Raw genomic sequence first — 25,945 nt, 5'->3', positions numbered from 1 at the left:
AAAACTTTGAAACCCAATCAGTGGAGGAAGTTAATTTTTTAGAGTAAATTCGAACTTGCCACTTCTAAAACGTACCATCTCGGATGGGCGAGTTCTTCAATTTCTCATAGATACAGGCACTTCTAAAAATTATGTTAAAAAACTCGATTTCTTTAAAGGTATATCAAAATTAGATAAACCATTTCAAGTCAGGTCTATAAACGGTCTGAATAAAGTAGATGAAAAATGTCAGATTTTTATACTGGGAGAAACAGCTACCTTTTATATTTTACCCCAACTAAAGAGTTTCGATGGCATCATCGGCTATGATTTTTTAAGAGCAATTGAAGCCCGACTAGATATTAAGGATAGCCTTCTTTTCCACAAAAAAGGAAAAGAAAGTTTTTATCATTTTCACTGCCAAGAGGTAAATACTATCATACCCATTAATAGAGACATATGTAGTAATATTCAAGAACTGATTAAATGCAACTCAAAGGCATTTGCGTCGCCAGATAGAGCTCTCCCTTTCAACACGCGAGTAATTGCAACCATTGAAACAACAACAGATGCACCCATCTACTCGCGAAGCTATCCATATCCTATGTCTGTAGCAGGTTTTGTTAACAAGGAGGTATCAGATTTACTCAGAGACGGCATAATCCAAAAATCTTACTCGTCGTATAATTCACCAATACACATAGTTACAAAAAAGGGGTTGGATGATGAAGGCAACCAGCGTTTAAGAATGGTGATCGATTTTAGAAAACTAAACGAAAAGACGTCTTCTGATAAATACCCTATTCCAGACACTTCAATAATACTTGCGAATCTGGGAAAATCAAACATCTTTACCACACTTGACCTTAAGTCAGGTTTTCACCAGATTCTTCTCGCGGAAAAAGATAGACCCAAAACTGCATTTAGCGTAAACAATGGGAAATACGAATTTTGCCGACTACCCTTTGGGCTTAAGAACGCCCCTAGTATTTTCCAGAGGGCGATCGACGACGTATTAAGGGAGCACATTGGCAAAATATGCCACGTTTACGTGGATGACATAATTGTCTTTTCCCCTGATGAAAAATCGCATTTCGAACACGTTGACTTAATATTGAAAAAAATAGGGGAAGCAGGCATGCGCGTCTCACTAGACAAATCAAAATTTTTTGAAAAAGAAGTTGAGTTTCTTGGGTTTGTGGTATCAGGAAAGGGAATTAGTACATGCCCGGACAAAATTGAGGCAATATCAAATTACCAGGAGCCTAAATCCCTTAGAGCATTGCGTTCCTTCCTTGGTCTTTCTGGCTATTACAGAAGGTTTATTAAGAACTACGCTCAAATATCCAAACCTCTTACAAGATACTTGAGAGGTGAAAACGGTCATGTTAAAAGCAAACACTCGAAAAATATTCCAATCTCCTTCGATAACGATGCAAAGCAAGCCTTTAAAAAACTAAAAAATGTCTTATCATCCGAAGATGTCCTTCTGCAACACCCGGATTATTCCAAACCCTTCGAAATTACAACAGACGCTTCATCCGTGGCTTTAGGTGCTGTGCTATCACAAGGCGGCAAGCCAATAACAATGGTTTCTCGAACACTCTCCAAAAGTGAAGAAAATTACGCTACTAATGAGCGGGAATTACTTGCGATAGTATGGGCTTTCCAAAAACTAAGACACTATCTTTATGGTGTAAAAAATATTCACGTTTTTACAGACCACCAGCCGTTAACATTCGCAATATCCGAAAAAAATCCGAACTCGAAGCTGAAGCGATGGACTGCTTTTATCGATTCCTACTCCCCTAAGTATTTTTACAAACCGGGAAAAGAAAACGTAGTGGCCGATGCCTTGTCGCGGCAATACATACACAATTTTTCTGAAGACACAGTACATAGTGAAATTTCTTCTAGTGACGTCATAAAAACAATAAATCATCCAATTAACCAGTTTAAAACTCAAATTTTACTTTCTCAATCTAACTTTAATAGCAAAAATACAAAAATTATATTTCAAAAGTTTCTCCGCCATACAATAAGATTCAGTTCACCAGAATACCTGCTACAATCACTGCGTAGTTGTATAAACCCAGACGGTGTAAACGGAATTTTCTGCGAGCTCGAAACACTAGCGAAAATACAATCGCTTATATTATCTAACTTTCCAGGCATAAAATTTTTGCACACAGAAAAATTTGTGATTGACCTTGTTAATAAGGATGACCAAATAGAGACTGCAACTACCGAGCACAATAGAGCACACCGGTCAATACATGAAAACTATAAACAAATCACCAATGAATATTACTTTCCAGAAATTAAGAAAATCCTAACGACTATATCGAAAAATTGCAAAATTTTTCTCGAAAATAAATATAAAAGGCATCCGCCTAAAGCGAATTTAGGGAAAACACCTATTCCAGAATACCCAGGCGAAATCCTACATATCGACATATTTTCAGTTAACAAAGAACACTTTCTGACCTGCATTTGTAAATTTTCAAAATTTGCCATAACAATTCCGATACAATCAAGATCAACCATAGACATAAAAAATTCGTTACTAATTTTACTTAACAAGTTTAAAAACACTAAAATTTTAGTATCAGACAATGAAAAGTCCTTCCAATCAAACACAATATCTAATATGCTCAGAGATTATTTTAAAATAGAACAGTTTTTCATACCGCCTTTGCACAGCAAGAGCAACGGACAGGTGGAACGTTTTCACTCCACCGTAACAGAGATAGCACGTTGCATAAAATCCGAACAAAACATATCAGACATTACTGAACTTATGCTTCTTGCAACCTATAAATACAACAACTCAATACATTCCACTGTTGAAGCCAAACCAATAGATATAATTAATACTTTTTCAGAACTTCACCTAAACCAAATCAAATCAAAACTAATCTCCGCCCAAGACAAAGTTCTAAAACGCTTTGGCAATAATAATCGAGTTTTCAATGAAGGTGACATAGTTTTTGTTCGACGTAATAAACGGTTGGGTACAAAACTAAACAAAATTTATATTCAGGCTACCGTCCAAGAAGATTTAGGTACGACCGTAATGATAAACGGTAAAAAAATTCACAAGGACAACATTAGATAATAATGCAAATACGTATCAACTTTTGATAAAATCAACATGTAAAAAAAAAAAAAAAAAAAAAAAAAAAAAAAACACTAAATATAAATAATTGTAAAACTAAGAATTTTTTTATATAAGACCACAAAAATTTACATTACTATTAATGTCATATACTTTTGCCTAAAACAAATACATATAATGTATAGGCGTCAATCAAAAAAGTTAATTAAAATTTAATCCAAATTGATTAATTAAATTTTTTTTTATATTCACGTGATAACATTAAAACGCGAAAATTTTGCATGCCATTTACAAAAAGTTTATAATGAACTTTTGCCTGAAACAAATACATATAATGTATAGGCACCAATAAAAAATTTTTGTTAAAATTCAATTCAAATGAATTCATAAATTTTTTTTAATATTCAAGAAAATTTTTCATGCCATTTACAAAAAATTTATAATAAACTTTTGCCTAAAACAAATACATATAATGTATAGGCGTTATTCTAAAAAAATAATTACAGCCAAAAACTTTATAATTTAAGTTAACCAAAAAAATTTTTTTAAGTATCTTTGCCGAAAGCAAATACATATAATGTAAGTGTAGACGCTAGTCTTACAACAATTTCATAATACTCAAACAAATTCAAGAAATTTATCTAACTTTAGTATAAAAAAAAAAAAAAAACTTTTACAACACAGAATCTATAAATTTATGAATATAGCCTTTTCTTGCAACTTACAAATGATAATTGTAAACATAGTTTAAGCATATCTATGCATCTCTTATATTTGCATAAGCTTTTCTATACAAAGAACAATACAACTTTTTTACAACGTACATAGTTATAAGAAACAAATAGAATTCCTATTTTAGGTTTATTAGAGTCTGTCGGATCGAGGACGATCCGAGATTAAGAGGGGGAGGAGTTAACACAGCAGTATGTATATCTTCACTTTAATTCATTACAAACATACATACATACATATATGCCCGTACAGCAGTGGCTGTACGCCGGCATTCAATTGCATTTTGCATGCAAACATAAATATCATCACACAATGCTGCTGTGGCTAACTAAACACTTCGCTTAAATACGCTTTTGTCATACCGACACTTCGGGATAACCGAAGCAAAATCGTCAGTCAAGAAAACTTGAACAGTTGGTCGATAAAAAGTACTTAAGCGAGGTAGTTTCCTTAGAAGAACTAGAATTATTAAAGTGGAAAAAGTGTTTAGTGAATAAAATTAAATAAAGTGTTTAACTAAAACAAAGTGTTTCATTTGTGAAGCGGTTTCCAGGCACCAACCAAAGAGATCAAAAATTTCGATCCAAAGAGATCAAAAACTTGTGCCCTGGAAACAGCATATATTAACTTATATTTAGAGGCATTGATTTTGTCTACTGTTATATTGATGACATCCTTATTATGTCTGAATCGTACGATGAGCATGAAAAACACCTACACACGGTATTAGCAATACTTCAGAAGCATGGATTGGGTATCAATGCCAGTAAATGCCAGTTTGGTAAAACTCAGGTACGTTTCTTAAGTTATATTATCGACAATGAGGGGATACGTCCTCCGCCAGATCGTGTTGATTCTATCATTAATTTTAAGCGCCCTCAAACAAGAGGCGAGCTAGGAAGATTTCTTGGTATAATTAATTATTATCGACGCTGCATTCCAAATGCATCTAAAATTCAAGCCCCTCTTAGCCAAGTTACACGGGGATTGAAAAAGAATGACAAGCGGGTAGTAAATTGGACCCCAGAACTAATTGAGGCTTTCGAAAACTGTAAGCAAAGTATAGCAAACGCGGTAATTTTATCGCATCCGGCGCCTGAAGCCGACTTAGCCCTGATATGTGACGCATCCGATACTGCTATAGGCGCTGCCTTGGAGCAGCGAATTCGTAATGTATGGTGTCCTCTTGGATTTTATTCGCGTAAACTAACCGATACTGAAAAAAACTACAGTACTTACGATCGTGAACTGCTAGCGATATATGATGCCATACGCTATTTCCGCGCCAACTTCGACATTTAGATTTTATTTCGCAGTTCACGGCCTATATTGTACACCTCGCTGGTTCAGAAAACGTTGTTGCCGACGCATTTTCACGTCTTAATGTCATTTCTATGCCGACGGAGATTTACTTGGAGAGAATTAAGGAGGCACAAAATGAAGATTCGGAGTTGAGCGAAATTTTGCAAGGGTTATCATCGCTCAAATTGCAACAAGTCGACCGTGGCAATAATGTTAACGCATATTGTGACCTATCTACAGCTTCCGTAAGGGTCTATATTCCTCAAACTTTGTTCATTCTTGTTTGCAAATCCAAATACTGATGAAAACTGTTGGATGTTGCTGTTATGTCAAGCCGGCTGATTTGCACACAAAAACAAATAGTATGAGCACCTTCTTTCTTCCTTTACTTTGATTTTTATTTCAGCTAAAAAACTCTTGCCGGAACAGATCTTCTTCGCTGGAACTAATTTAAAGCACTTTTGTTTTAATAAGTTTACTTTAATTTATCATATGTATTTAATTAGCGAGCTTTCCTCATATTGCTTTATACAATGGTTTTTGTAATTGATATTAGAGAAAAATTGTAAGCTTACAAACGGCGATGGTTACTAGGACATTTTTCTGAATTTCACTTCTTCATCAGCTAGCTTTTCGGGAGCTGAGCGTTGAACTCGAATCTCCAACATTATATATATTTATATATTTATTTATTTATTACGACTCTAAGAGCCTAGTTCAAAACATAAAAATATGAATGCATTAATTAACACGTGTACTTAATCTAAATTTTTAAATTAAAGAAAAAATTTTAATTATGACACATGTATCACTAATGCATTTAAATCTCAACGACTATATCATTTAATCGGCCTAGATTTGGTGTAGTCATACAACCGGCTGCTAAATAAGTTTCTATCACAATGTTGAAGTATTTAACCCTTTGTAAAAAATACTATTTTGGTCCGATTCTGTTTTATAATTTGGCAATTTAAAATTATTTCTCTGCCTTGTATTTATATCATGGACCTCGTAATTAAATGTAATACCTGTTCTGAGATACTCTGGCAAAATTCCGTGCTTTATATTATAACTAAATTTCATTGTGTTAAAGAATATTTGTTGTTTAACGCTCATCCAATTTAAACTTAGAAGCATGTCTTTTATTGGAGTATCATAACGTTTGCTTAAAATAAAGCGCATTGCTTTATTTTGCATTTTTTGCAACTTATCAATTTGCGAATCTTTCATAATAAAAAATATTGTTGAGCAATAAATAAAGTAAGGCTCAACTATGGATCTATAAACCTTTACTTTGTAATAATTACTTAAGTTTTTACAAGTTCTTTGAATAAACCATAATTTTTTTGCTATTTTACTTACTGAATAGTCAACATGGGCATCAAATTTTAATTTGCAATCAATCTGAACACCCAAATATTTAATCGTATTTAATTTTTCTATTTCAATATTATTTATAGTAATAGTTTCAAAATTAGCAATGTTTTTTCTTGAAATAAGCATGTATTTAGTTTTTTCTATATTAATTTTAAGTCTGTTTGTACACAGCCAGATATAAAGTGCGTTTAAGTCCCTTTGTAACTTGATTCTTATATCATTTTCATTTTTGCCATTTATAGAAATTAGAGCATCATCAGCGAAAAATTTTATGGAACTGAATTTCAAAACAGAATTTATATCATTAATATAAATGTTGAATAAAATTGGTGCAAGAACAGAGCCTTGGGGTAGGCCAATCTTAACATCCATTCGTCTGATATTATCGAACCAATTACTGTTCTTTGTTTGCGATTTGTTAAGAAATCTTTAAACCAATCCAGTTCAACATCCCTAATACCAATTCCTTCCAATTTTCATAATAATATTTTTTTATCTATAGTTTCGAAGGCTCTTTTAAGATCAATGAAAACTGCTATTATCGCCTTTTTATTATTAAGTTCTTCTTTCCATTCAGCTAAAACCATATTCAAAGCTGTTTCACAGGAATGTTTTTTTCTAAATCCTGATTGTTGAGGTATGAGTATATTTTTTTCTTCCAAGTATTGAACCAACTGGTTTTTTACCACAAGTTCTAAAATCTTTACATCACTGGCCAGTGTATTTATCGGACGTAACTCCTCTGCTTTTATTGTATTATTAACTTTTTCGATTGGCACAATGGTAGAAGTTTTCCAAATACCCGGAACTATGCCACTACTTAAACTTTCATTTATGATTTGCGCATAGAAGTATCCCAGATATGATATCATGTCTTTAAGAACACCATCTGATAACAGCTTTTTACCACCTCGCTTAGATTTAAACGACATGACAATTTTGATGACGTCGCCTGTACTAACTTTTACAAATTTGAAAATCCCATTTAACTGAATAGGAAAATTTACTTCTATATAAAATTCTTCTATATTATTGCAAATATCCTCAATGCTATCAACAAAATATTTATTTAGATTGTTAGCAATTTCAGATTCATTCATATATGCTGTACCGTTTATCAAAATTTTCTTGAAAGAAGAGTCTTCATTAACCCTACTTATTGCGAATTTCAAATATTTCCACATCGCTTTACTATCTTTACTATTCATCTGTATCTTATGCTCCATATGCTTAATTTTTTTAACTTTTACCAGCTTCTTATATTCTTTTTTTATGTTTCTATACTCATCCCATTCTGCGGATATTTGAGCTAGTTTATAAAGTTCTAATTTATATTTATTCATGTTGGCTAACTCATTGTCATACCATTTATTAATTAATTTTAAGTGTACTACCTTTTCATACGTGAAGTTTCGCATGGCATTTAAAACATTGTTATTAACCAGCCCTACTTTGGACTCTAAATCAATTCTTTTAAAGTTGCTAAAATCGCACAAGCGAAATTGATTAATCAGTGCTTGCGGATTATAATACTCCCAAGAAGTAATTTTTTTAAGGCTTCTCATTTTTGACCTAGGACTGCATTTAATTTTAAATTGGATGGTTTCGTGATCTGATATTTGGTGTTCATCTAACTTTTCACATACTATATCGCCAGTATTCGAAAAGAGTAAATAAATTTTAGTTTTAGATGTCTCAGTTATACGGGTATCAAAATCAACTTTTTGATTCATTGAATATGATTTAAATAGATCAATTAGTTGAATGCTATAAGTTGAGCTATTATTCAAATTGATATTAAAATCACCTACAAGAATATTACTATCTGACAGTTCGCAAGTACTACCTAGGACGTTGCGCAAATAGTTAATAAAATCGTTAATTCATATCAGTGCAAGCCTTTACCTGCTAAGCCATATGATTGTCCCGTTGTTCGCTGTACAATTGGTCTCTAAGAGTTGCCTTTTTTGTTTATATTCCTTTTGATAACCATGTAGGCACATACACTCTGTATGTAGTTTATTCCTAATGATGTGGATATGATTTTTAGGCGCGCTTTTGAAAACTTAGTAACATTTGTTCGGATTTTTACAGTATTTGTTTTTAATACTTCCGCTGTTACTTTTATATCAATATGATCATATGTATTTAATTAGAGAGCTTTGCTCATATTGCTTTATACAATGGTTGTTGTAATTGATATTAGAGAAAAATTGTAAGTTTACAAACGGCGATGGTTACTAGGACATGTTTCTGAATTTCACTTCTTCATCAGCTAGCTTTTCGGGAGCTGAGCGTTGAACTCGAATCTCCAACATTCATATCAGTGCAAGCCTTTAGCTGCTAAGCCATATGAATGTCCCGTTGTTCGCTTTACTTTAATTTAATTTAGATATAATATTAGATATATTAAAAAAAAAAGCAAAACCAATTGAACTGAGGAGAAACTTACTTAAAATTAAAAAAAAAAACAAGTAAGGCAGGCCAAGTTCGGGTGTAACCGAACATTACATACTCAGTTGAGAGATATGGAGACAAAATAAGGGAAAATCACCATGTAGAAAAATGAACCTTGGGTAACCCTGGAATGTGTTTGTATGACATGTGTATCAAATGGAAGGTATTAAAGAGTATTTTAATAGGGAGTGGGCCATAGTTCTATAGGTGGGCGCCATATATGGATATCGCCATAAAGGTGGACCAGGGCTGACTCTAGAATTTGTTTGTACGATATGGATATCAAATGAAAGGTATTAATGAGTATTTTAAAGGGAAGTGGGCCTTAGTTCTATAGGTGGACGCCTTTTCGAGATATCGCCATAAAGGTGAACCAGGGGTGACTCTAGAATTTGTATGTACGATATGGGTATCAAATGAAAGGTGTTAATGAGTATTTTAAAAGGGCGTGGGACTTTGTTCTATAGGTGGACGCCTTTTCGAGATATCGCCATAAAGGTGGACCAGGGGTGACTCTAGGATGCGTTTGTATGATACTGGTATCAAATGAAAGGTGTTAATGAGTATTTTAAAAGGGAGGGGCCTTAGTTTTATGGGTGGACGCCTTTTCGAAATATCGTCATAAAGGTGGACCAGGGGTGATTCTAGAATTTGTTTGTACGATATGGGTATCAAATGAAAGGTGTTAATGAGTATTTTAAAGCGGAGTGGGCCTTAGTTCTATAGTTGGACGCCTTTTCGAGATATCGCCATAAAGCTTGACCAGGGGCGACTCTAGAATTTGTTTGTACGATATGGGTATCAAATGAAAGGTGTTAATTAGTATTTTAAAAGGGAGTGGGCCTTAGTTCTATAAGTGGAAGCCTTTTCGAGATATCGTCATAAAGGTGGACCAGGGGTGACTCTAAAATATATGTCTGTACGACATGGGTATCAAATGAAAGGTGTTAATGAGTATTTTAAAAGGGAGTGGGCCTTAGTTCTATAGGTGGACGCCTTTTCGAGATATCGTCATAAAGGTAGACCAGGGGTGACTCTATAATGTGTTTGTACGATATAGGTATCAAATTAAAGGTATTAATGAGGGTTTTAAAAGGAAGTGGTGGTAGTTTTATATGTGAAGGTGTTTTCGAAATATCGACCAAAATGTGGACCAGGGTGACCCACACCATCATCTGCCAGGTACCGCTAATTTATTTGTATATGTAATACCACGAGCACTATTCCTGACAAGATTCCAAGGGCTTTTGATTTCGCCATGCAGCACTTTTTCATTTTCTTCTACTTAATATGGTAGGTGTCACATCCATTTTACAAAGTTTTTTTCTAAAGTTATATTTTGCGTCAATAAACCAATCCAATTACCATGTTTCATCCCTTTTTTCATATTTGGTATAGAATTATGGCATTTTTTTAATTTTTCGTAATTTTCGATGTCGAAAAATTGGGCGTGGTCATAGTCGTATTTCGGCCATTTTATATACCAATTCAAAGAGAGTTCAGAATCGGAGCCACGCCCATTTTGAAATTTTCTTTTATTTTTGTATTTTGTTGCACCATATCATTACTGGAGTTGAATGTTGAAATAATTTACTTTTATACTGTAAAGATATAAAATTTTTTGTTAAAATTTTACTTAAAAAAAAAATTTTTTTAAAAGTGGGCGTGGTCGTTCTCCGATTTTGCTAATTTTTATTAGGCATACATATAGTAATAGGAGTAACGTTCCTGCCAAATTTCATCATGATATCTTCAACGACTCCCAAATTACAGCTTGCAAAACTTCTAAATTACCTTCTTTTAAAAGTGGGCGGTGCCACGTCCATTGTCCAAAATTTTTCTAATTTTCTATTCTGCGTCATAAGTTCAACTCACCAACCAAGTTTCATCGCTTTATCCGTCTTTGGTAACGAATTATCGCACTTTTTCGAAATTTTCGATATCGAAAAATGGGCGTGGTTATAGTCCGACACAGTGTCGCACATATCCACATCACTAAAACGTGAAAATATAGCTGTTTTATACGTAGGCCAGAAAAGAAAATTCAAACTTTGTACTTTTATTGTATTTTTTAGATCGAAAGCAATTTTCAAATGTTGTTTAATGACAAAACTTTCCAGTTTTTTGTAACATGGGAACAATTTATACTACATATCACAAAGTTTATCGCCAGCAATATAAAGGACAAAACCTGCAAGGAAATTTTTTCTAAAATCGACTATAAGTCCATTAACAGTGGTAAGGCAAATGTAAGCAATAAGTCTGTATTGAAACTAATGCAATATATTTATATGTAGATTCCAAAAACTGTATAGTCGCATTACTGCTCAACGCAGTTATAACGCCAACAGCAAAATACCGCTTCAATGGCAAAGTTAAAAAAATTACAATAAACGAGGCCATGGACAATTGGTTGGCTATGATACGGTTACGACCTTAGCGGCACCAATAATCGATTGCATTGATTCTCATAAGGTTGGTCGAAACAGCTGTTATAAGGTTACCGATAACGCACCAATGTCTGCAGCTTTATTCTTAGCATAAAATCTGCGCCAATTTTGGAAGAAGACATCATTGCGATACGACAGCGTTTTGAGCAACAAAACGGTACCCTACAGCCAATAATAATTGCTGTAGGTGATAGTTTAATAAACTTAACTGACTTTTATGTATATTGCGACGGGATTACATTTCAATTTTCATGTTTTTTGAAATGCCTAGAAGTATGCTTCCAAATTTTCCATGCTTTTAACTTGCATTACCCTGTTTATTGTAAAGGCGTTTGGATTTTCATTCAGAAATTCTTTTATAAAATCAATACCTCTCTTGACGAAAATTCCTCGAAAATAACAGGATTGATTTCACACTTGAATGCACTTTTAACAGATAACTAAGATTTTAATTCAAAATGTACATATGCTTTGTTTGCAGTGGAAAATTTGGGAGCGTTAAGGAAATTCTAAATCACTTTAAAAGTTTCCATTAACTGAAAAACTATGGGGTTTTTACATGCTGTCAAAAAGATTGCTTTCAACATTTTTGAAGCAAGTATTCATCTTCTAAACATTTAAACCAGCACCACGGAAAAGATGATCATTTAAATTTTTCAAGTCAAAACAAGCAAAATAATATTTTCTGTAACAGTTTAACATCATCGTCAACAGCTTCTCTTTTTATGGATAACGATGATGATAAACTGAACAATGCAATTCCTAACATAGACTTTTCGAAACAAATATATAGGTCAGCTTTGACATTAACATCTGATTTGTATGCAAAAGAGAATTTTTCACGTAAAGACGCTCTGGATATTCAATCCAAAATTACACATTTTTGTAAAACTATTGTTTCAAACATTGAATTATGTGTTTCAAGTCCTTTATACTCTTCTCAAATTAAAAATGTTTTTGAAACAGCTTCAAACGCTTTCGAAAATGTGCATACAGAGCATAATTTACGCAATATTTGACAGTGAATGATTTGTTTAATCCATTTAACACATATACTGTTAATAATGAAGTAGCAGAAAAAAATAATTTGGGACCAACAACTTTTAATGATTCGAAGTCAGAAGCATACATATTCAATATAAGATTTTATTTTCAAAAAAAATTGTTGAAATTGGCACGTTCCTTACAGATACTTTAAAAAACACAGAACTTTTAGAAAAAAGTAAGGATTATTCTAACTTTGTTAATGGTTCTTTGTACAAATTAAAGAAATCTATGATAGGTTTTGATAAAATAACATTGCCTTATTTCTTATATACAGACGATTTTGAAGTAAACAATCCATTGGGAAGCCATTCTTGTAAGGATTATATATGTGGGATATATATATCGTTTCCAACAATTCCTGATCATTTAAATTCCAGTTTGAATTACACTTTCGTAGCCGGCTACGTAAAATCAAGCTTTGTTAAATCATATGGAAGTAACAAAGCACTCTATGCACTTAAAGAAGAAATAAAAAAGTTAGAAGAAGGAGTTAAAGTTTCGGCTAGGGGTAGTACTTACCATGTACATTTCGTGTTGGGTCTAATTTTAGGAGATAATTTGGGTGTTAAAAATATACTCGGTTTTACAAAATCATTTAATTCTAGCAAATATTGTCGTTTATGTAATCGATGTAAGGAAAATATGCAAACTGATCTTAGGGAATACGAAGTCTGTTTAAGAAATGAAGGTAATTATAAATCGGACTTAGAAACGAACGCTCAAAACGAAACTGGAATTTTTGTAGACTCAATATTCAATGATATCAATACATTTTATGTTTGTTCCAATTTTCCTGAAGATATTATGATATTTTTGAAAGTGTTTGTCGCTACGAACTAAGCCAAAGTATTTTATACTTTGTAAAAAAAAAAAAGTTTTTTATTATGTTGTTTGGGCCAATTTATAAATGTTTGGTTTGCTAAAATTAGCATTTGTGGCCATAAATTAAAACAGGGTATATTTGTTATTCCCGACGCGTTTCGACGTTACCTTATGTCTTCTTCTTTGGGGATCTGTTTAATGTTAAGTATATAAAATTAAATACATTAAACTTTATTTTAGGATATCTAAAAATAAACATAAAACTGACACATCATTTAACACTTATTTAGCTACTTACATTAATATTCACATTAATAATTATTTATTTCAGGTACTAATATAATTTTTGCCCAAAATTATTCATATAGGTACATTAAAATGACATTTGTTTATTTTTACATTCTCTTGCATCTCTGTATAACAGCTGAGTAGGCGCTGCTTATGTTGTCAAAATCTTCTTTGAAGTTCATCGCGTTTTGTAGTTGTTGTTGAATGCGTATACTTTCCAGCGTCATTCTCGTTTTCTCTCTCCGTTCAATGTCCAAAATTTTAACATTTGAGAAATCCGCTACGTGTTTGCTCTTTGTTAGGTGTTGTGCTAGACCGGTCGACGTTTTTTGTTTTCTGCACCTTTCTTATGTTCATTAATTCTTATACCTAGTTTCCGTTTTGTTGTACCGATGTAACATTTGTTACATTTTTCGTTTTCGTTACCATTGCAAGTTATCTTGTAAACAACATCTGTTTGTTCTTCTTTTGTAATTGGGTATTTTGTTCTAGTGAAAATTTTTTTGAGCGTGTTATTTGGTTTATGCGCGTAATTAATGTAATTAATATTTATATATGTAATTAATGTAAGTAGCTAAATAAGTGTTAAATGATGTGTCAGTTTTATGTTTATTGTTAGATATCCTAAAATAAAGTTTAATGTATTTAATTTTATATACTTAAAATTAAACAGATCCCCAAAGAAGAAGACGTAAGGTAACGTCGAAACGCGTTGGGAATACCAAATATACCCTATTTTAATTTATGGCCACAAATGCTCATTTTAGCAAACCAAAAAAGCTTTTACTTTAAACTTTTTAAAAATGCGAAAAAGATTATTTTCATATGGAGAGATAGATATTGGTAATATTTCGGGTCCACTAACTTTGCATAATTTAAATAAAGGAAATATCAAAATGTCTGCATTCGATACCAAAACGTTTTTACATTTTTTCCCGCTCATTATTGGTGATAAAATCCCTCGAAATGATAGAGTGTGGAAACTTATTATTTTACTCATAAAAATAACAGATCCATGCCTTTCATCTTGCTTAAATGAAGAAAATATAAAAGCTTTGAAACAAATTATATTTCATATAGTGATGACTCTACTTAAAATGTTGTGAAAAATTTAAACCGAAACACCATTTCATAATCGTACTATTATAAAAAACTCAGGACCATTAAAAAAATGTGGGGTGTGCGTTATGAAGCCAAACATAAGTCTTTAAAAAAATATATGAACACTATTACTTCGAGGCGTAATAATGCATATTCTCTTGCTAAAAAACTTCTTATCAGTTTTCTAATTTTCTACTAAAAAATAACGTTATTCCACCCCAGTTCACATACAAAGCAACAAATTTAGATTTTGAAATTTCAGAACGAGTAAAACAATTCATACAATTAAATTTTACTGTCGATAGTTCTGTCTGCCTACAAAAAATTCTATATAAAGGAACTTTGTACAAAAAAAATTTGTATTTATTTTTACGTTTGAATAATATTTCACATGTGCATAAAATTGAAAGCATAGTCATCGACGAAAATAAAAAAAATATATATTATATCATCAGAAATTGAAGTTCAAAACTTTGATGAGCATTATCAAGCTTTTCTTACAAACGAAATACTAAAGTCCTGTCTTCAACTGAAATTCATAATTTTATCAGTTTTCCATTACATATACATACAATTAAATATGTTGGTTTGATGAGCTTGAGGCCGTAAAGTAAATAAAACAGGTTGAAGTCGAAATATCGGCCAATTAAATATTTTAAAAATAAAAATGTTTGTAAATTGTCGAGCTCGAGGCCATACAATATTAAATAACAAACAAAGAAAACTGTTTATTTGTATATGTTATATATTGTCGTTTTTTATTTATCGATATTTCGACTTCAATTAGAAGTCATCTTCAGGACTAGAAATACAAAAATACAAGTAAATAAAATAAATAAATGTAAGGCGCGATAACCTCCGAAGAGATCTACGGCCGAGCTTCTCTTCCAATTTGCGTCGTGCTCCTCTTGATTTTTCCCTACAAATTGGCCGGACGGGACCTACATGTTTTATGCCGACTCCGAACGGCATCTGCAAGGCAGATGAGTTTTCACTGAGAGCTTTTCATGGCAGAAATACAATCGGAGCGCTTGCCAGACACTGCCGAGGGGCGACCCCGCTTAGAAAAATTTTCTTCTAATTGAAAAATCTTATTTCTAAAATTTTGATGTTGCTTTGCCCGGGAGTTGAACCCAGGGCATACGGTGGGATAGGCGGAGCACGTTACTATCACACCACGGAGGCCGCCAAACAAATAAAAAACCGTAATTATAAACAAAATTCTTAACTAACAACAATATAGCATAAAAAGTTAAACTGTGAGCGACACCCATAGCATAAGTATGTATTAAATTCCCACCAGGTAAATGTTGTTGTATAACACTCTCAGCATTAATTTTTGCAATTTTGCTTTACCAATTGTCGGTATGCGTGAGCGCATTGGTCTGTGTCTGACTTAAAATTCATTCTTTTATCGTTGGGTGTGCCGATGATGTGAAGCATCTCCAAAATATAGCGTTTCGTATAATGTTTTTCTTGTTGTAGAATTTCTACCTCATCGAAATCCGGAGAGTGTCCAGTTGTTTTGCAATGCTGAGTGAGGGCCGTTTTGTTATCATTAGTGTGGTCCCTATTTTTTTGTTTGATTTGTGAGCGGAAATCCTTGTCTTTAGTTTGGATTTAGTTGTCCCCACATATACCTTATTGCATACGTGGGACCCGTCGCCGTTGCATTTAATTTTATATATAACGTCAGATTTCTCATATCTTCCGATTTTGCTTTTTGTATTTGTAAATATTTTTTGTAAAGTGTTGTTATATGTGAAGGCAATTTGAAATTTTTCCCTGTCGTACAAATTCGAATGCTTTATCCTATTCGACAAACCTGGTACAAAAGTGGTGGATTTATATATTTTATCTGGTTTGGCTTTCTTGTCTCTAGTCGTCTTGAAATGGCTATGTATGAATTGTTTTATAAGTTGAGCAGGAAATTCATTATTTTCAAGAACTTTTTGAATTATTTCAATATTTTTCTTATGGTACATCGCGTCACTAATTGTGAGAACACGTCTTACGAAATTTTTGGCCGTATTTACAATTGCAGACTTGTCGTGTTTCGAATAAAAGTTTAATAATCTACCGGAGGCAGTAGGCTTTCTATACCAATCGAACGTGAGGTGGTTGTTGTTTTTTATTACCAGAGTGTCCAGAAATGACAATTCTCCATCTTTCTCAACTTCTAACGTAAATTTTATAGATCTGTCGTATTCATTTAAGTTAGCCAGCATTTTCTCAATATGGTCCGTTCTTGCAATGGCAAACAGATCGTCTACATATTTAGTGAGGAGGCGTGGTTTATATGGTGTATCTTCCTCAAATTTAGTTAGCAGTTCTCCCATCACAATATCTGCTATGACCGGAGATGCCGGTGACCCCATAGGCATTCCTGCACGTTGTTCATAAATCTTATTGTTGTTGTTGAAGTAACTGTTTTCTTTAATACAAAATCGTACTACCTCAAGGAAGAGATCTTTGGTTAGATTTGTATGCTTTTTAATTTGGATCCATTTGGACGAAATGATTTCCAAAGCATGGTCTACTGGAATGCTAGGGAATAATGAGACAACATCGAACGAAACTAGGCTCTCATCATCAAAGACATATGTATCCTTAATTTTATTTTTAAACTCAACGGAATCTTTTACATTGTATTTTGATTCTTTGGTTACATTCATCAAAATATTTACAACGAATTTACATAGGTTGTACGAAGGCGAATTGATGGAAGAACATATAGGCCTCAATGGGATACCTTCTTTATGAATCTTCGGTAGACCATACAGTCTTGGTGCATTAGCGGTCTTACTCAAGAGTCGGTATTTTTCTTTCAAGTCTATCATATTATTTTTAAAGAGCTTTTCCACGATCGCATTGTTTCTGTCTTGGAGCTTGGTAGTTGGATCTCGTTTTAATACTCGATATGTGGAAATGTCATTGACGGTGCGTTGTAATTTTGTTTCGTAATCGTCCCTTTGCATTAAAACTGTCGCACTTCCTTTGTCCGCGTTTAGAACTAACAATTCTTTATTATTTCTAAGAAATATTTTTGTCGACTGTAGGGTATCTAGAACAAACCTGTCCCTCGCGCTAATGTCTGCTTTGTTTTGGTGATCTCGTATAATTGTTGTAAAATTATTTCTCTCTATTTTTTGCTGTTCTTTGTCTTTGATTGTATGTATGCAATCTTCGCCATCTGCTATAATTTGAAAAAGGGGGAGGCTATTCTTTGTTGTTGGTAAAGAGTATTTTGGGCCTAGTGAGAGAATCCACTGAACGTCTGGTGGTATGGTAGTACTTGTTGTATTATGAAACCACTGCGGTACGTTTTTTATGTTAAGTATTTGTTTTTGTTTTTCCCTAAGCTTCTCATATTTGTTCGTTTGTGTTTTCTTTATTTTTGCGGTAATATTTTGAGCTAACACTTTTTCGCTCTCGAAAAACATGTTGGAATCATCCTCACTAAGTTTTTGTTGTAAGTTATAATTTAACGTATTTACCTCTTTTATTTTTTGTTGTTGTAGTTCATGTTTTATTTGTATTATGAGATTCAGGAGCTTCTTATGCACATTTTCTAAATACCTCGATGTTGAGTTGGTGATTTTCTTTGATATTCTATTTTTGCCGATGTTGCAGTTGACAATATAAGAAATAGTCTTAGTAGCGTTGCTGATAAAACTTGGTATAATTCCACTCTTTCTACATCTCCCAAGGAATTTAATCGACTCAGTCAGCCTGCTTAGTTGTTGTGCGCTGCGCTGATAGCGTTTTGTACATTTGATAGTTTTATTATTATACTTATCTTTTAAATTTCTGTAGATGTTGTATGTATTTTTGTTATTGCGGCGTGCTCTCCGTTCCATAATTAATTTTTTTGTTGGTTTTTTGGCCTTTAGTTTGTAAAAATGTTTGTAAATTGTCGAGCTCGAGGCCATACAATATTAAATAACAAACAAAGAAAACTGTTTATTTGTATATGTTATATATTGTCGTTTTTTTATTTATCGATATTTCGACTTCAATTATTTATTTATTTATTTATTTATTTATTATTTAAAGTCGACGACAAACTATGGTCGACTGCATAATATTGAAGATATATAAATTTACAACTCAAAAGATAAAATTTAAGATATATCGAGCTTTCAACAATGTTATATTACAAACAAAGAAATATTAATGAACATTACTACTTAATTTCAGAATATAATAATAATAAGAAATATGAGCAGAAATAAGATCTTATGCCGAAATCTTATACTGGCGGAATGCATCAGATTCCGCTCAGCATGATTTCGGAATGCAGTGGATTCCACTCTCCCTGTTGGAATGCAACAAGATTCCAATCAGCATGTCATGGGAATCCGGCAGTGCTAAGAGTAGTGTAATGAGGATACGCCATCACAAGGCATAAAAAAGTAACATGACCTGTGTTGTTGGAATGCACCGGATTCCAATCAGCTCGATGCCTGACCCATAAGATTATACTGCCGGAATGCATACGATTCCGGTCGGTGACTCTTGAAAAAGCATGTTTTTTACGTTGTTGGAATGCACCAGATTCCAATCAACACAGTACTGTCTTGTTCCTTCTTAATGAGACATGTTGATAAATGTTCCTCCATCCTTAAGCGAGATAGTTCCTGTTTTTTTATCGAAGGAATAAAATGCCGGCAAATTAAATTAGCTTGTATCTCTTAAATTAGATAGGCAAGTATTGCATTACGTATAGTGGCAAAAGTACATTCAAGACTGATGCAGCTATACAAGTGATTGTAGTGCGCGCACCAGATAAGAAGAGGATTATTTTTAGCAAAGTTTCGTTAGAAGTCATCTTCAGGACTAGAAATACAAAAATACAAGTATTATAATAAAAAACATAAAAGTACATGTATACATTTGACTTACATCGTTGGATGTACCAGATCGACTAATTTAAAATTTGATATGACAAAAACGAAAATAAACATAAAAAGTAAACAAATAAAGAACCGTAATTATAAACAAAATTCTTAACTAACAACAATATAGCATAAAAAGTTAAACTGTGAGCGACACCCATAGCATAAGTATGTATTAAATTCCCACCAGGTAAATGTTGTTGTATAACACTCTCAGCATTAATTTTTGCAATTTTGCTTTACCAATTGTCGGTATGCGTGAACGCATTGGTCTGTGTCTGACTTAAAATTCATTCTTTTATCGTAGGGTGTGCCGATAATGTGAAGCATCTCCAAAATATAGCGTTTCGTATAATGTTTTTCTTGTTGTAGAATTTCTACCTCATCGAAATCCGGAGAGTGTCCAGTTGTTTTGCAATGCTGAGTGAGGGCCGTTTTGTTATCATTAGTGTGGTCCCTATTTTTTATGTTTGATTTGTGAGCGGAAATCCTTGTCTTTAGTTTGGATTTAGTTGTCCCCACATATACCTTATTGCATACGTGGGACCCGTCGCCGTTGCATTTAATTTTATATATAACGTCAGATTTCTCATATTTTCCGATTTTGCTTTTTGTATTTTAAATATTTTTTGTAAAGTGTTGTTATATGTGAAGGCAATTTGAAATTTTTCCGTCGTACAAATTCGAATGCTTTATCCTATTCGACAAACCTGGTACAAAAGTGGTGGATTTATATATTTTATCTGGTTTGGCTTTCTTGTCTCTAGTCGTCTTGAAATGGCTATGTATGAATTGTTTAATAAGTTGAGCAGGAAATTCATTATTTTCAAGAACTTTTTGAATTATTTCAATATTTTTCTTATGTTACATCGCGTCGCTAATTGTGAGAACACGTCTTACGAAATTTTTGGCCGTATTTACAATTGCAGACTTGTCGTGTTTCGAATAAAAGTTTAATAATCTACCGGAGGCAGTAGGCTTTCTATACCAATCGAACGTGAGGTGGTTGTTGTTTTTTATTACCAGAGTGTCCAGAAATGGCAATTCTCCATCTTTCTCAACTTCTAACGTAAATTTTATAGATCTGTTGTATTCATTTAAGTTAGCCAGCATTTTCTCAATATGTTCCGTTCTTGCAATGGCAAACAGATCGTCTACATATTTAGTGAGGAGGCGTGGTTTATATGGTGTATCTTCCTCAAATTTAGTTAGCAGTTCTTCCATCACAATATCTGCTATGACCGAAGATGCCGGTGACCCCATAGGCATTCCTGCACGTTGTTCATAAATCTTATTGTTGTAGTTGAAGTACCTGTTTTCTTTAATACAAAATCGTACTACCTCAAGGAAGAGATCTTTGGTTAGATTTGTATGCTTTTTAATTTGGTTCCATTTGGACGAAATGATTTCCAAAGCATGGTCTACTGGAATGCTAGGGAATAATGAGACAACATCGAACGAAACTAGGCTCTCATCATCAAAGACATATGTATCCTTAATTTTATTTTTAAACTCAACGGAATCTTTTACATTGTATTTTGATTCTTTGGTTACATTCATCAAAATATTTACAACGAATTTACATAGGTTGTATGAAGGCGAATTGATGGAAGAACATATAGGCCTCAATGGGATACCTTCTTTATGAATCTTCGGTAGACCATACAGTCTTGGTGCATTAGCGGTCTTACTCAAGAGTCGGTATTTTTCTTTCAAGTCTATCATATTGTTTTTAAAGAGCTTTTCCACGATCGCATTGTTTCTGTCTTGGAGCTTGGTAGTTGGATCTCGTTTTAATACTCGATATGTGAAAATGTCATTGACGATGCGTTGTAATTTTGTTTCGTAATCGTCCCTTTGCATTAAAACTGTCGCACTTCCTTTGTCCGCATTTAGAACTAACAATTCTTTATTATTTCTAAGAAATGTTTTTGTCGACTGTAGGGTATCTAGAACAAACCTGTCCCTCGCGCTAATGTCTGCTTTGTTTTGGTGATCTCGTATAATTGTTGTAAAATTATTTCTCTCTATTTCTTGCTGTTCTTTGTCTTTGATTGTATGTATGCAATCTTCGCCATCTGCTATAATTTGAAAAAGGGGGAGGCTATTCTTTGTTTTTGGTAAAGAGTATTTTGGGCCTAGTGAGAGAATCCACTGAACGTCTGGTGGTATGGTAGTACTTGTTGTATTATGAAACCACTGCGTTACGTTTTTTATGTTAAGTAATTGTTTTTGTTTTTCCCTAAGCTTCTCATATTTGTTCGTTTGCGTTTTCTTTATTTTTGCGGTAATATTTTGAGCTAACACTTTTTCGCTCTCGAAAAACATGTTGGAATCATCCTCACTAAGTTTTTGTTGTAATTTATAATTTAATGTATTTACCTCTTTTATTTTTTGTTGTTGTAGTTCATGTTTTATTTGTATTATGAGATTCAGGAGCTTCTTATGCACATTTTCTAAATACCTCGATGTTGAGTTGGTGATTTTCTTTGATATTCTATTTTTGCTGATGTTGCAGTTGACAATATAAGAAATAGTCTTAGTAGCGTTGCTGATAAAACTTGGTATAATTCCACTCTTTCTACATCTCCCAAGGAATTTAATCGACTCAGTCAGCCTGCTTAGTTGTTGTGCGCTGCGCTGATAGCGTTTTGTACATTTGATAGTTTTATTATTATACTTATCTTTTAAATTTCTGTAGATGTTGTATGTATTTTTGTTATTGCGGCGTGCTCTCCGTTCCATAATTAATTTTTTTGTTGGTTTTTTGGCCTTTAGTTTGTACAAATTTTTGTAAATTGTCGAGCTCGAGGCCATACAATATTAAATAACAAACAAAGAAAACTGTTTATTTGTATATGTTATATATTGTCGTTTTTTATTTATCGATATTTCGACTTCAATTAGAAGTCATCTTCAGGACTAGAAATACAAAAATACAAGTATTATAATAAAAAACATAAAAGTACATGTATACATTTGACTTACATCGTTGGATGCACCAGATCGACTAATTTAAAATTTGATATGACAAAAACGAAAATAAGCATAAAAAGTAAACAAATAAAGAACCGTAATTATAAACAAAATTCTTAACTAGCAACAATATAGCATAAGAAGTTAAACTGTGAGCGACACCCATAGCATAAGTATGTATTAAATTCCCACCAGGTAAATGTTGTTGTATAACACTCTCAGCATTAATTTTTGCAATTTTGCTTTACCAATTGTCGGTACGCGTGAGCGCATTGGTCTGTGTCTGACTTAAAATTCATTCTTTTATCGTTGGGTGTGCCGATGATGTGAAGCATCTCCAAAATATAGCGTTTCGTATAATGTTTTTCTTGTTGTAGAATTTCTACCTCATCGAAATCCGGAGAGTGTCCAGTTGTTTTGCAATGCTGAGTGAGGGCCGTTTTGTTATCATTAGTGTGGTCCCTATTTTTATACTCAGTTGAGCAGAGCTCACAGAGTATATTAAGTTTGATTGGATAACGGTTGGTTGTACATATATAAAGGAATCGAGATAGATATAGACTTCCATATATCAAAATAATCAGGATCGAAAAAAAATTTGATTGAGCCATGTCCGTCCGTCCGTCTGTCCGTTAACACGATAACTTGAGTAAATTTTGAGGTAACTTGATGAAATTTGGTATGTAGGTTCCTGAGCACTCACCTCAGATCGCTATTTAAAATGAACAATATCGGACTATAACCACGCCCACTTTTTCGATATCGAAAATTTCGTAAAACGGAAAAAGTGCGATAATTCATTACCAAAGACAGATAAAGCGACGAAGCTTGGTAGATGAGTTGAATTTATGACGCAGAGTAGAAAATTAGTAAAACTTTGGACAATGGGCGTGGCACCGCCCACTTTTAAAAGAAGGTAATTTAAAATTTTTGCAAGCTGTAATTTGTCAGTCATTGAAGATATCATGATGAAATTTGGCAGGGACGTTACTCCTATTACTATATGTACGCCTAATAAAAATTTGCAAAATCGGAGAAAGACCACGCCCACTTTAAAAAAAAAAAATTTTTTAAAGTAAAATTTTAACAAAAAATTTAATATCTTTACAGTATATAAGTAAATTATGTCAACATTCAACTCCAGTAATGACATGGTACAACAAAATACAAAAATAAAAGAAAATTTCAAAATGGGCGTGGCTCCGCCCTTTTTCATTTAATTTGTCTAGGATACTTTTAACCCCATAAGTCGAACAAAAATCAACCAATCCTTTTGAAATTTGGTAGGGGCATAGATTTTATGATGCTAACTGTTTTCTGTGAAAACGGGCGAAATCGGTTGATGCCACGCCCAGTTTTTATACATAGTCGTCCGTCTGTCCTTCCGCATGGCCGTTAACACGATAACTTGAGTAAATTTTGAGGTATCTTGATGAAATTTGGTATGTAGGTTCCTGAGCACTCACCTCAGATCGCTATTTAAAGTGAACAATATCGGACTATAACCACGCCCACTTTGTCGATATCGAAAATTTCGTAAAACGGAAAAAGTGCGATAATTCATTACCAAAGACAGATAAAGCGACGAAGCTTGGTAGATGAGTTGAATTTATGACGCAGAGTAGAAAATTAGTAAAACTTTGGACAATGGGCGTGGCTCCGCCCTTTTTCATTTAATTTGTCTAGGATACTTTTAACGCCATAAGTCGAACCAAAATTAACCAATCCCTTTGAAATTTGGTAGGGGCATAGATTTTATGATGCTAACTGTTTTCTGTGAAAACGGGCGAAATCGGTTGATGCCACGCCCAGTTTTTATACACTGTCGTTCGTCTGTCCTTCCGCATGGCCGTTAACACGATAACTTCAGCAAAAATCGACATATCTTTAACGAACTTAGTTCACGTACTTACTTGAACTCACTTTATTTTGGTATGAAAAATGAACGAAATCCGACAATGACCACGCCCACTTTTTCGATATCGAAAATTACGAAAAATGAAAAAAATGCCATAATTCTATACCAAATACGAAAACTGGGATGAAACATGGTGAGGTAATTGGATTGGTTTATTGACACGAAATATAACTTTAGAAAAAACTTTATAAAATGGTTGTGACACCTACCATATTAAGTAGAAAAAATGAAAAAGTTCCGCAGGGCGAAATAAAAAACCCTTAAAATCTTGGCAGGTATTACATATATAAATAAATTAGCGGTATCCAACAGATGATGTTCTGGATCACCCTGGTCCACATTTTGGTCGCGATCTGGAAAAAGCCTTCACATATACAACTACCACCACTCCCTTTTAAAACTCTCATTAATACCTTTAATTTGATACCCATATCGTACAAACACATTCTAGAGTCACCCCTGGTCCACCTTTATGGCGGTATTTCGAAACGGCGTCCACCTATAGAACTAAGGCCCAATCCCTTTTAAAATACTCATTAACACCTTTCTTTTGATACACATATTGTACAAACAAATTCTAGGGTCACCCCGGGTCTACCTTTATGGCGATATCTCGAAACGGCGCCCACCTATGGAACTAAGGATTACTCCCTTTTAAAATACTCATTAACACCTTTCTTTTAATACCTATATTGTACAAACAAATTCTAGGGTCACCCCTGGTCCACCTTTATGGCGGTATCTCGAAACGGCGCCCACCCATGGAACTAAGGATTACTCCCTTTTAAAATACTCATTAACACCTTTCATTTGATACCCATATCGTACAAACGCATTCTAGAGTCAACCCTGATCCACCTTTATGGCTATATTCCTAAATGGCGTCTACCTATAGAACTATGGCCCACTCCCTCATAAAATACTCTTTAACACCTTTCATTTAATACCCATATCGTACAAACGCATTCTAGAGTCACCCCTATTCCACCTTTATAGCGATATCTCGAAAAGGCGACCACCTATACAACAACCACCACTCCCTTTTAAAACCCACATTAATACCTTTAATTTGATACCCATATCGTACAAACACATTCTAGAGTCACGCCTGGTCCACCTTTATGGCGATATTTCGAAACGGCGTCTACCTATAGAACTAAGGCCCACTCACTTTTAAAATACTCATTAACACCATTCGTTTGATGCCCATATTGTACAAACAAATTCTAGGGTATCCTCTGGTCCACCTTTGTGGCGATATCTCGAAACGGCGTCCACCTATGGAACTAAGGATTACTCCCTTTTAAAATACTCATTAATACCTTTAATTTGATACCCATATTGTACAAACAAATTGTAGGGTCACCCCTGGTCCACCTTTATGGTGATATCTCGAAACTGCGTCCACCTATGGATCTAAGGATTACTCCCTTTTAAAATACTCTCTAACACCTTTCATTTGATACCCATATCGTACAAA

The sequence above is a fragment of the Eurosta solidaginis genome, chromosome X, assembly GCF_040869045.1.
Source record: "Eurosta solidaginis isolate ZX-2024a chromosome X, ASM4086904v1, whole genome shotgun sequence".
NCBI lineage: Eukaryota > Metazoa > Arthropoda > Insecta > Diptera > Tephritidae > Eurosta > Eurosta solidaginis.
The sequence above is the reverse complement of the archived record's forward strand: the minus strand, read 5'-3'. Positions refer to the sequence as shown.